The following is a 14361-nucleotide window of genomic DNA, read 5'->3' as shown; positions in this document are numbered from 1 at the left end:
AACCTTGTCCAGGAGCGAGAGATAAGTAGCAGATGCACCAGCCCAAATGTGACAGCAATACTCCATACATGGGCAAATGGTGGCCTTGTAGAAGTACAGGATACTTTCGGGTGTTAGTAGTTTTCTAGCACGGTAGAGAGAGCCTACCTTCTTCACAGCAGCCCTGGCAACACTTTCAATGTAATTGTTCCAACTCATGTTTCCTGTGAACGTTAGGCCAAGCAGTTTGAAAGATGTACTCTCAGATAAAAAGTCACTGGCCATTGCTATTGGTGGCAGAGAAGGTTTCTTGTAATTATTGAAGGAAACCAGTTTAGTCTTGGCAGAATTGAATGCGACCATCCATTTTTGTCCTCATTCAGCTACAGATTGGAGGTCATCCTCTAGTGGTTTTTGCCATTTCTTTAGATATATGTTCATTTGTTTTCCTGTCATGCCTCTTATAGAGTGTGGTGTCATCAGCATATATACCCATCTCTGAGGCAATTTTCTCGGAGAGGTCATTAATAAATATTGGGAACAATAGAGGTCCAAGGATAGACCCCTGAGGCACTCCTGCATTTATATCATATTGTTTAGATGTACGACCATCGAGAACAACCTGGATTTTTCTCATATCTAAGAAGGATTTAATTATGTTAAATATTCTACCAGTGATACCGTATAATCTAATTTTCCTGAGGAGACCCTCATGCCCATACCCTGTCAAAAGCCTTAGATATATCTAGAGCTACCGCTCTGCCCTCCCCCGCTTTGTTCAGTGAATGGTATATACGTTCAGAGATTACAGTGAGGATGTCTGCTGTGGAACGGGCTTGTCTAAATCCATATTGTTGTCAGTCAGAAGTTTAGCATCTGTAAGGTGATGGACTAGAGCATGGTTAATTAAGATTTCAAATATTTTGGCGAAAAGTGGGAGGAGGCTAATGGGGTGATAATTAGATGGGTCAGTTCTTTCACCAGAATTCTTGAATACTGGTATCACAGAAGCAGTTTTCTAACAGTCCGGAAAGCAAGATTCATTAAGGCATTTGTTGTAGAGTTTGGAGAGAACTGGAGCTACTTCGACTGAGCACTTTTTTAATAGCACAGCTGGGATGAGATCGGGTTCACATGCTTTTGAAGTGTCAAGGTTTTTTTTTTAGCATGCACCTGAGCAGGGGTGATTTTTAGATCATCTAGCGTGGCATCTGTCCACAAAGGAAAGTCAGGCAGGGGGTGGTTGGAAGGGTCCAGTGTGGAGTTTGAGGCAAACCGACTGGGAAGCATATTAGCCTTGTCGGTTGCTGAGCAAACAACCTCGTGATTGTTGGTTAGTGGGGGAATTGTTGAATGCCCATTATTTACTACACTGTTGTAGATTTTCCAGAAGTCACGCGATCCTAATTTTTGTGCTGCTATGCGTTTTTTAGTGGTTTCAGTAAATTCTCTCTTAGCTGTCGCTATTTCTTTCTTAATGTTACTTCCAGCTTCTATATACTTCTGTCTGTTTAAACTGGATTTATGTCGGTTAAATCTGTGGTATGCATGCTGCTTTTGAGCAATGGCAGTTGCACAAGTAGAAGTAAACCATTGGGGAGAGTGGGGCTTGCTATAAAATTTCTGCATGGGAACATGTGCTTCAATTGCCGTTTTGAACCATTCAGTGGTCTCATTTGCGCACTGTTCAGCAGGAAGAGAAAAAATATTTCCCCATGGGGCATCTCTGATAAGATCTCTGATGGCTTCCCAGTCAGCCTTTGTATAATATCTTGTTGTTTTGAGCACTGGCTCTTCAATTTTCGGTCTAGAGTTTAGGGCGATTTCGACCATTATCACTGCATGATCAGTATTCCCGAGTGGGCTGTCAGCATTTGTTATACAATCCTTGGTAACTGTGGTCAGAAACAGATCTAGAAGTGATGCGTCAGGGAAACGGGTTGGAAATGTAACCATTTGTGATAGGGAGTGAGATATAGCGAAGCTATGTGTTGTGCTGTCCGCTGCATCTGTGTAAGTAGAGAATCCAAGCCAGTTTTTGTAGTGGACATTAAAGTCACCAAATACATGTACTTGTGCGCTAGTGTCGAGGGAGAGTGCTGTGTCTATACTGTCAGAGATTTTGTTAATTATGGTGCAGTCCTGGGTCGAGTGGGAGTGGTAGAGAAAATAAAAGTAGCTAATGTTATGTTGTATATTTAGTCTAAAGCACATAAAGGCTTGATCGTTCAATTCTAGGTTTGTTTCTCTGTTATGAATGTAGACTCCAAGTCCGTGCATATGTCTGTCAGAGTCCTTATGGCAGAGTGGGAGATAGCCAGGTATGTTAAAGTAGTTAGAGGGGATGGAGGAGTGTAGGTTAGTCTCACTTAGTGCTAAGATATCCGGGGTGTTTGTTAGGAGAAATGCTTCGACATCATTTAAATTAGTTCTAAGCCCACGGATATTCGTTAATGCAAGCCTCAAGGGAGAAGGCAGGTTGGTTTGGTTTGCGCATCCTAAATTACGAGATGCGAAAATGAACTTAACGACTAGCTTTCTTTTTTAAACGTTTGGCTTATAAGATGAAAAAATTAACTAATACGACTAGCTTTCTTTTTTAAATGTTTGGTTTAAGCATCCTGAATTATTAACTAATCTTTTTTCTTTTTGTTCTGTTCGGTTGGAGTATCCTAAATTGTGCGATCAAAAAATGAACTAATCTCTTAGCAAACGAGACGAGTTTTCTATTTTTTATGTTCAGGTAGTAATACCTCGGAGTAGAAGAGAAGAGAAATGTATGTCTTATTCCGTTGGATCCTTGTGTGTTAGGCTCTAGTTTTGAGCAAGAAATTTAAAGTAAAAATATGGTCACACACTTTAGAAGACACTTATTTTGAATAAAATTTAAATGAGAAATTTGAAAACTTTGAAAAAACAAATAATGATAAAATCATTTTATTTTATTGTTGTTGTAAGTCCGATATGTTTCGTTATAAATAGCTTCATCAGGGTAGGAAGTCCGAATACATAAGGATCCAACAGAATAAGACATACATTTTTTTTATCTTCTACTCCAAGGCATTACTTTCTCCTGAACACCAAAATGAAGAAAAAAAAAAATTACGTACTGGACTTCCTACCCTGATGAAGCTATTTATAGCGAAATATATTGAACGTACAACAATAAAAGTAAATAAAATGAGTTTATCATTTCTGACACTTTAAAGTGTTCAAATTTTTCATTTAAATTTTATCCTTATGATAGTTTCTTCTTAGTAATTTTTGGATGCACACATTTAATCCGTTCAACGCTTTTTTTATTTTTAATCAGGGGAATTTGTTTTAATACAACAGTGTCTTTTTGTGTGTGTGTGTGTGTGTGTGTGTGTGTGTGTGTGTGTGTGTGTGTGTGTGTGCATGAGTGCATGCGTGACTCTGTATGTGTGTGCAAATTAGCCAAAAAGAAAAAATTAGCCTCTGTTACAAATTATAACACCAGTGAAAAAGGAAGGTACTGACAGAATCGTATAGGATACATTACGTTTAAACAATTACCAACAAAACTGGAGTATCTAACAATGAAAATAAGTTACATACTTAGCATCATTTATTATTCGAAAAATCGTTGATTTATAAAATAAATAATTTGGATCAAGTAAAGATTAGATACCCCGTAGCAGAGGACAAAGATTGTCGGACATTTCAAGTGGCACTGGTTGTTCAACCTGGACATTGCTGTTGGTTGTTTGTAAACACATCGAATAGCAAACATAGTTAAATGTTCGCGAGCAAGATTTTTTTAAAAATATATTTACAAAACTTTTTAAGATTTAAAAGAAAAAATATATATTTACAAAACATTTTCTTTAATATTTACATTTAATATTTACAAAACTTTTAAGGATTAAAAAAAAAACTTTTTTCTATTTACACAAAACTTTTTGTGTAAGTAACAAAACCAACGTAAATTTAATAAAATTTATTAAAATAAATGGTTATTTTTCTGAGTGAGTTTTTTTTAATTATTTACAGAACTTTAATAAAACTAATAATAATAATTATAATTATAATAAAAATAAAAAAAATTTAAAAAAATGAACATTAGAAACTGAAAGTTTCGGACGCTAAAATTACTTGTACTTAATTTGTCTTTATGGAAAAGTAAGCAAATAGCAAGTTTTGGAAGGTTTTTTTTTTAAATAAAAATGAAAATTATAAAAAGATTTGTATCTTGTGATACTATACTTCATCTTTATAAAAATAAAAGTTATAAAAGATATGTAAATAAAATATATTTTTTAAATCTCGATTGTTTATACTTGTGATTTTATTATGCATAAAAATTGCCTCGGTCTAGAAGGATTTCTTCTTCACTGACCACCTACATACATCGCACTTTAAATAAATATTGAATTGTATTAAAAACGCACAAAGAAAGATTTAAAAAAAATAAAAAATAAAACACTATACATAAAAATTAATCTTGATCGCACAAATCCGAACAAGTCAGTTATTTTATATTCGTTTCTGCCATTAATTTTATTTAATTTTTTTTTAAATTATGTATTTTTTAATTGACATCATCCGAAATTCTCAATTATAACGTCGGTTTATTTATTTGGTATTATTTTACGACCTGCCCCAGCATAGTATAAACACCCCCAACCACCCATGTTAAGAACTGCTTTTGAGGTTGAGGGTGTTTATTCCGAAAGCTGTTCTTAACATAGAGAGGTTGGGGTGTTTATAATATGCTGAGGCACGTCGTAAAAATTTACCATTTATTTATATTATTATTATTACTATTATTAATAATAGCTTTATTAAAAAGTTCTGTAAATATATAAAAAGAACACACTCAGAAAGACACCCATTGTCAGAATTTATCTTGCTTCCAGATAAATTTGACGCTAAAGTAACTAAGCTGAAAAAAAAAAGCATGAAACAAAAGAGGGGGAGGGGGTAAAGAATAAAATATAAATGTCTTGCTTTGAAACGAAGAAAAAATTTTATTTACAATAAGTTGCAAATTTTTCCCTTTGCGGGCATTTAATTTATGAAACGCCAAGGTAACATATTATGAAAAAAGTAACATGTAATGAAAAAAATAACACTGGTTCTTATAAGATGTCGTACATACAAAATGGTATCTCCTAATCACACTCGCATATGAAATTAATTTTAGGAGCGTACTCACAATTGAAAGCCAGTCAGGCACGTGTCTTTTTCTTTTTTTTTTTGTTTAAAGTCCTTTTAGAATTTTCTTTCCCTCCATGTTGTGTGCAAACCATAGACACACAGATGAATTTCAGGAGCAAGACCTCGTCGCTTGTCTGGATAGGAAATTCCAAAATTCCTTGTCACATAAGAGGTATTTTCTTTAAAATAATTTCACTCCTTGTAAAATACATGCAAAACCATAGTCACATAAATAGTTTCCAGAAGTATGTCTCGTCACGTAACCGGGTATTAATTTCTTGCCGGGTTTTCTTCTTTGAAGGAGGGCTCGTCAAAATTCCATTTTCACTGCCGGGCAATGAACAATACGTTCACTCTCCACGTCAGCAGAATTTCAAAAGAGGACGAAATACGCGCTGGGCTCGTGACGTCACCACAGAGCTAGCATTTCCCTTTTCTCCAAATTAAAGGGAGTTTCGTACAAACCCAAAATATACGAAACTAAAAATCATAAAGGATACAAAATGCAAAAAATCATATATAAGAACCAGATAAACAATAATAAATGTAAACAGGAGGGATGCACCATTATTGGTACAAAAAAAAATTCCAACACCATTTATTTAAATATATTTTGTTTAAATACGTTCGTTTTATTACTTACATTAAAAAGTTTTGCGTAAATAAAGTTTTGTAAATATTTAATACTAGCGGGGGGTACCCGGCGTTTCCCGGGTGTTTGGAGGTGTGTGTGTTAAAAATAAAAAAACGCTGGCCGGGTGTTTGAAGGTGTGAAAAGAAAAAAAAAAAGTTTTAGTAGGAAGGTAGGATTGAACCCCGAAGCCTTGACGCGAAGGTGGAAACGAGAGAGAAAAAAACTCGGCACCTAACCATCTCGGCCACGAGGGGAGAGGAATTGATAAGCATGTAAAGTTAAGGTTTATAAAGTGAAATATACAGGTGCTGGAAGTTAAGTGGGGTGATGTGTGACCTCGTTTTTGTGCTGCAAGCCAGTTACTTCGAAGTTCGAAGACGCAGCAATGGAAAAATAGTTGGTAAAAGTTTGGCAAATTAAATACACACGCGACCCCCATTTGTAAGTCGTAGATATTACGATTTAGACGTGATATAAAAAGTTTTAAGAAGGAGCGAGCCGAACGAGAAGGCCAACGAAAAAAGCCTTTTGCAGACATACACAAAAAGTGCACACACATACATACATACATACACACACACACACACACACATTTTCGCTTTTATATTTATAGATTAAAGAAAATGTTTTGTAAATATATATTTTTTCTTTTAAATCTTTAAAACTTTTGTAAATATATTTTTTTTTAAATCTTGCACTTGAAATGTTCGACAATCTTTGTCTTCTGCTATGTGGTATCTAATCTTTATTTGATCCAATAATTCTTTACATTTCCTTGGAGAACAGTTCCATGTTGCCATTAAAAACATAAATAACGGTTATTGTTTTTTGAAAAAAAAAAAAGCATTTAAATAAACTGCAATGAACAACAAATCCAGAACTTGCCAAAACGGTTACTTGCTACTTTTAGTTATTCTGGGATACACTCATTTTACTTATTTTTTAAAATAAGAGGAATTTTTTTTTTATTATTCGACAGTGTGTGTGTGTGTGTGTGTGTGTGTGTGTGTGTATGCGTGCATGCGTGTGCATGTGAGTGTGTTTGTGTGTAATTTTTTCATTCAAGTTTATAAAAAGTCTATTTTGGAGGTTTTGCCAAAATGAAACTCGATTTTGTATAATTAAAATAGTTAAATATTGCCAAAAATCAGTAATAATAATAATAATAAAAGAATAGTTACTTAATGGCAGAGGACAGACATAGACACAAATCCGTCTTAGATGTGGGTAAAATACAGTTCTCCTACAGGTGGCACACTGGATTGGGAATTTTTTTTTTTTATATAGGTAGGAGGTTATTTTTACATTAGGTCCACCTCCATAGTTTTCTGTAGAATGACAACTTTTATAAGTTTTCGACTATGTTGATTAAGAAAATCCCATTCTAATTTTGCAGACAAGTACTTTTAGAGATCACTGGCGGGAGAATTATTCACCCCCCCCCCTTCCCAAAGAAAAAGCAGTTGTCTACTCCTACAGCTGGTCTAAACATGGGGATGTTAAGGGTGTCTATTCCGAAAGCTGTTCTTACCACAAGGTGTTTTGGATGTCTTCCGAAAGCCGTTCTTAACATGGGGAGTTTGGAATGTTTATTCTAAAAGCTATTCTTAACATGACAATACTCAAAGAAGTGAGTGAAGTGAAAAAACCCGCAATTGTTTTTTTTTACCCATTAATTGAAGATGACATCAAACTGGAATTTAATTTAATACTATTGGTGGAAGAGTTCAAAAGAAGAGGAAGACTTGAACAACAAACGGAAACAGCTTGGGCTGCTACTACTGATTTCGATTACTCTAAACAGTGAACCTAAAACTTCTGTTTTTACTTTCTATTATTATTCTAATGGACCATTTTCCATAATTTTATAATGAATACTGATTTACGCATTCCCTTAATTGCTTTTCTTAGATTCAAACAGTACCTGCAGTGAAAGCCAGACTATTACATTTCGGCCACGGCTGCCAGTGTCTGCAACTGTTCATGGACGGCAGTGGCCACCAACAACAACCATAGATTACTTTTTTGCTGGGGGGGGGGGGCAGGCTTCCACCAGGCAACGCTGGTTACCCGTTTTGCTGGTAGATATATATAATGTACATGTTAAGATAAACTCAACTATAAATTCTACACATTCACAAAAATTTAAATCTTCATAGTGTGTAATTTTATCTGTCCTAGGATGGCTATTTTCCTAGTATGTGTGTATACACAGACATGACAGAAAAGAATAGACACCCACAGAAGCAGTTTATTTCAATAAACATATAACAAAATCAAAAATAAATGGTCACAAATTTAATAACTAATACTTGGTTGACATTCCTTTTGCTGTTTTTAATACTAGGACCATTCTAGGCATGGCATTGATCAGTTGACGAATATCATTTGGAGGAATGTCTGACACAATAATGTTAAAAGTTCAGGCTTAGAAGATGGCTTCCTTTTCTTTTTGTGAAAGTTCAGGTCTAATATGCCCCCAAAGATTTTCAATTAGGTACATATCTGCAGACTTACTTAGCCAGGAAAGTTTATTAATCCCATTTTTGCTCAACAATGTTGTGTCGCCGCAATAGAGTGGCAAGGAGCTCCATCTTCCATAAATTAGAAGTTAACTTGGTTCATTTTACCACGTAGGAATATTGGTAGGAGTCCTTCATGTAATATTGAAACATATTTTGCAGAATTGCTTTTTCCGCATTCCACCAGGTCTGAGCGACCATCACTCCGAATTGCATCTCATACCATAACCAAGAAACCCCATTTTTCTGTACTGGCTGGAGTCTTTTAAGTCAAACTCTTGCTGAAGGAGTCACCATACTTATACCCTTCCACTGTCAGGAAATAATGCAAATCATAATTCATCAGAGAAAATAACATTAGTCCAAAAAGTTACAGGTCTCTTTACCATCTCATGAGCTCAATCTTTTCTCCGCTTGATATTGACAGGACGAAGAAGAGGTTTCCTTCTTACAGTTCTACCATAGTAGCCCAGCTTGTAAAAATATCTGACAGCTGTTCTGGAACTGAGACCAGTTTGTGTTGCAATGTCAGAGCCTTAGCACCAAGGATCCTCTTTAACATTGCTTTTCACAAGACACAAAGTTCTTTCAGAGGACCTGGAACGATCTGGATGGGGGTTTGTGCACTTTTGTCCTCTTTTGTGAATTGTATGATCACTCTATTAACAGTAGAAAGGAGTATTGAAAGATTTCCTGCTAATTTGCGTTGACTTAGACCACCTTCATGTTGACCTATGATTCGCCCTCGCAGAAATTCTGATAGGCATGCTTCAATGTTGTTATATGCAATTTTATGAGATACTCTAGCATTATTCTTATCTGTAAATATAAATAAGCATATATATCTTAGGGAAAAATATTTATCTTTTCTATCTTTTGTCTTGTGTCTATTCCTTTCTGTCATGCTTGTATGTGTTTTCTGTTCGCTGTGGATTTTTTATATCTGTATATAAAATATATATAAAATATCTACAACAAACAGAATAGAATATTTATAACAAAATCCATGGAAAATGGAAAAAACCTCTGAAGGAAGAAATATAGGTAAATGTTATCACATAGTTTTCCTTAAAAGGGAAATGGATTCCATATTTTTAAGTCACCTCATACTGACTAAAAATTTATTGATATATGAACAATTATCGAATTCTAAATTACATAAACATAATAAAATTCGGAATATTATATATATACTAGCAGGAGGACCCGACGTTGTCCAGGATTAAATGAAGATCAACAATTCTTCCATATTTCCAGTATTGTTATGAAAATCGGTGAAATTGCCCATTTTTCAATCAAATCAATTGACTGCCTGCTCTAGTTGGGGGACCCATCATGGTGCACCAAGATGAAGCTTCATGTGCCTCCCCACAGTGACTCAATCCACAATATATTGTAGCCTACATTTAACTGTAGAGAACTTACAGTTAATTTTATAAAAATATTTTTATACCAATAAAACGTTACTCAGGACTGAATGATCAGCAAATGTTTCACACTCCTATATTTTTATTGTCGTTGAAATCGGTGAAATTGCATATTTTCAATGAAATCGATTGATTGCCTGCTCTATTGTATTGCTGTATTGTAGAGAACTTACTGTTGATTTTATAAAATTTTTATATATAACTATCCTGGGTGTCCGGTGTTGCCTAGATGTTTGGAGGTGAGTGTTGAGCAAAAAAAAAAAAAAAGTGGTAGTAGGCAGGCAGGCTTGAACACCGTGAAGGAGGAAAAGAATATGAAAATAAAGCATGACGTCTTTGCTGTTGCGTCCATTGCAAAAACGGAAATGGCGAAGGTTTAAATTAAGGTTAGTCAATCAAAAAGAGAGGATGACTTACAAAAATATCAACGAAAAAAGCGACCCCCTTCTTGTAGAAAAGTGTCCAGTTGAGAGTGAAGGCATTAATGCTTTTAGCCAATTTTTCAATATTTGTCATCCGAAGGTTCGATCTTCAAAACAATACCGATCTTGTGAAAATCTGTCACCTCTGTCGAAAGTTTTAGGCAGACATACAAGCATACAGCTGGTCTGGGACTGATACCATACATTTAAACAGACAGGTGAGATTTATATTATAGACTAGCGGGGGTGCCCGGCGTTGCCCTGGGTGTTTGGAGGTGTAAAGAAGCAAAAAAAATGTGTTAGTAGGGCGGTGCGAACCCGTGACGCGAAGGCTGAAAACCTGAGATTTTACTGGTGCGCTACAATGCTAAAGGAAGTGAAAAGCATGTTAATTTAGCGACGTCAATCAAAAGCTGTTGACTCACTGATAATTAGGTCAGGAGTAGGTGAAGAAATGAAATCTGTCATGGTATTTATTTTCTTCACTACGAGGTCGTTCCCAGCTCTGAAGTGTCCAAATGAATAGCAATTGTCTGATATGAGGGGCTTTCCATACAGTGATCAAAGCTTATTACTTTCTAGACATCCCTGGCGTGGAAAGCCAAGGAACTCATGGTATTTATTTGCTTCCCACTGAGCAAATTAGACACAAGACCATTTTTCATGTGGAGAGAGGGGGGAGAGAGACCAACTCTCCCGAGGAGAACTGGATAGTGACAATTGGTATGACCAAAACTGATTGCTACGAGAGCAATGGTCTGATATGTGGGGTCGCTGAACAGACACTACAGCAATCCAGACCATGTAGTGACCCCACCCGAGTGTCCCCCTGAAAAAAGCCTTTGCCAGACATACACAAAAAATGCACACACACACTAACACACATTTTGCCTTTTATATATATAGACTAGCGTGGGTGCCCGGCGTTGCCCGGGTGATTGGAAGTGTGTGGAGAAAAAAAAAATTGGTAAGTGTATAAAAAACGAAAAACAAAATTAGTAGTAGGCAGGCAGGTTCGAACCCATGACGCGAAGGGAGAAAACCTGAGATCTTAACCGCTGTGCTACAGTGACAAAGGAATTGAAAGCGTTAAAATTTAGCAATTAAAAAGTTAAGTAAATGAGTTCACACAGGTGCATAAATTTAATGAGGTCAAACATCATGCCATAGTGGAACGAAATCATGCACTTAACTTTGGCTGCAAGCCAGTTAAGCTTTATGCTTTCTGTATATGTTGGGAAAACCACCTCTCGATAGAAAGAGGAGTGGCCAAATAAGTCGATCAAAATAAATGTAGACACGACGTTCCTTCACAAATCATAGATATTATAATCTAAGGAGTATATAAAAAGTTCTAAGACATAAGAGTAAGTAAACCCCCGGAGAACCTTCACCCTCGAAAAAAGCCTTTGCCGGACATACAAAAAAATTACACACACACACACACAAACACATTTTTGGTTTTATATTATAGACTAGCATGGGTGCCCGGCGTTGCTCAGGTGTTTTGGGGGTGTAAAAAAAAAAGTTTTAGTAAGAAAGTAAAAAAATCTTAATGCAAAGGTGGAAAAAAAAGTGTGAAAAAACAGGCATCTTACCGCTCGGCCACGATGGGAGAGGAACTGAAAAGCGTTTTAATTTAACAATTAAAAAGTTAAGTGACAGGTGCGTGAATTTAATGAGGTCAAACATCACGTGACTTAACTTTGACTGCAAGCCAGTTTTCCCCAAGATGTTGGCACAAAAGGCCAAGAACACCTTCGCTTTTTTATACAGAAAAACCAAACAAACATGCGGAGATTTTAAAAAATCGTGAAAATAGTGTGTAAAAGTCACCTAAATTAAAGATACACGTGACCTCATTTAATAAATCATAAATATTATAATCTAGGTAGCATATAAAAGGTTCTAAGAAAGAGTAATCGCCCCGAGTGCTTCCCCTCCAAAAGCCTTTGCCAGACATACACAAAAAATGCACATACAAACACACTAACACACATTTTGCCTTTTATATATATAGACTAACGGGGGTACCTGGCGTTGCCTGGGTGTTTGGAGGTGTGTATGTAGGAGAGGGTGACCCTGTTTTAATATTATAAAAAAATACGATATTAAAAAAATTGGAAAAACCAAAACAAAGCAAAACAGCGAACAAATGTAAAAAAAAAAAAGAGAAAAAAAAATTTTAGGTAGGAAGATAGGTTCGAACTCAAAGTATCGAGACTAAGGCAAAAAAAAAAAGCCTGACACGTTACCTCTATGCCAAAGAGACATACAATTGGGAACGGATAAAATTAAACCTTTAAAAACACTTGCAGGTGGTTTAAACTAACGTTAATGTTTTCTAGGTCAAACATGACGTCATTGTCGTAGTAGCAGGAAGAGAGAAAATGAAGGACTGATTTTTTCGGCACCCCACCTTGTAGAAAAGGGTCCAGTTTAGGGTGAAGGAATTAATGTTTTTGGCTACTTTTTCGATATTTGCCAGGAGAAGGATTGTGCTTGAAAATGATTCCTATTTAGCAAAAATCTGTGGCCTGTGTCGAAAGTTTTTGTATGACATACAAACACACATACATACATACATACATACATACACACATTTTCGCTTTTATATATATAGACTAGCGTGGGTGCCCGGCATTGCCCGGGTGTTTTGGAGGTGTAAAAGAAAAAAAGGTTTTGGTAGGAAGGTAAGCTCAAACCCGAAGCCTTGACGTGAAGGTGAAAAAGAAAGGAAAAAAAACTGACATCTTATTCCTCGGCCACGATGGGAGAGGAACTGAAAAGCATTTTAATTTAACAATTAAAAAGTTAAGTGACAGGTGCGTGAATTTAATGAGGTCAAACATCACGTGACTTAAGCCAGTTTTCCCAAAATGGGGAAAACCAGCTCCCCATAAAGAGGGGAGTGTCCAAATGAATAGCAATTTTCTGATATAAGGGGTTTCCCTGGCATTGATCAAAGCTGATTGCTTTTCTCCACATTCCAGCACGAATAGGCCTTTGTTCAGATTCAGTTTCGCTTATATACCGAAAAAAATGCGGAGACTAAGAAATACTGAAAAAAAAAGCATGTAAAACTCACTCAAATAAAAAATACATACCACCCGCTTTTGTAAATCGTAGATATTATAATCTAGATAGCATATAAAAAGTTCTAAGAAACAGTGACACCCCTTCGAGCGCCTCCCTAAAAAAGCCTTTTCCAGTCATACACAAAATGTGCACACATTTTGCCTTTTATATATATAGGCGACTTGAATTAAAAATGCAAAAGTCAAGTATCATGCTTCAATTGTGCTCTAAACAGAAATATTCATTTCGAATGCGTCCTTGTCATATCAAAGAACCTACTTTTGATTTTATATGCTTGGCCTTACTGCCTGTGTGGTGATAATGGCTTGAATTTAAGTTTAAAATGCAAAAACCATGTATCATGATGCAATTGTATTTTAAACAGAAACGTTAATATCAAACACACCCCTGTCATATCAAAGAACCTATTCTTGATTTATATTTTGGGCCTTTCGGTTTGTGTGGTCATAAAACTGTTCAAATGTGATTTTAGGTTGTGTAAGGTATTAACTTTGATCAACATCACCTGTTCCTTCTTTCATCATATTATTTCAATTATTCAAACTTATCAAAGGCATTCCGATACAAAACCTTTAAGAACACTGCCAGATACATAAAGTAACTTTGTGTAAAATTTCAAATATGTGTGTATCTCTGTGTGTGTTCAAATATGTGTGTATCTCTGCCTTTTAGTAGATAATGGCTTGAATTCAAGTTTAAAATGCAGAAGTTAAGTATCATGGTTAAATCATGCTCTAAACAGAAACATTCATTTCGAACGTGCCCATGTTATATCAAATAACCTACGTGCCCATGTTATATCAAATAACCTACGTGCCCATGTTATATCAAATAACCTACGGTTGATTTTATATGCCAGGCCCTTCTGCTTGTGCAGTGATAAAATTTATAAATTGCACTTGTGATGTTTTGGCCAAAATCGAACTGTTCCTTCCTTAATCAGATTTTTTCAATTATCGATTTTTGATACTTATCAGGAGCATTCTGATACAAAACCTATCCAAGAACACTCCTATATATATATATAGTATATATGCGAGAAATTCTTAAAAAATTGGCCCAGCCGTTTACAGAGAACTTAATCACTCACTCACACA

General features: G+C 35.7%; 1 protein-coding gene across 4 annotated transcripts in view; it reads right to left on the bottom strand.

Annotated features, from left to right (window-relative positions):
- The window catches only part of LOC145265438 (RNA-binding protein 1-like), a 616457-nt gene that overhangs the window by 551455 nt on the left and 50641 nt on the right, over positions 1-14361 (bottom strand). The window lies entirely within an intron of this gene.

Source organism: Euprymna scolopes, chromosome 40, assembly GCF_053919585.1.
Source record: "Euprymna scolopes isolate OS-2025 chromosome 40, ASM5391958v1, whole genome shotgun sequence".
Lineage (NCBI taxonomy): Eukaryota > Metazoa > Mollusca > Cephalopoda > Sepiida > Sepiolidae > Euprymna > Euprymna scolopes.
The sequence above is the reverse complement of the archived record's forward strand: the minus strand, read 5'-3'. Positions and strand labels throughout refer to the sequence as shown.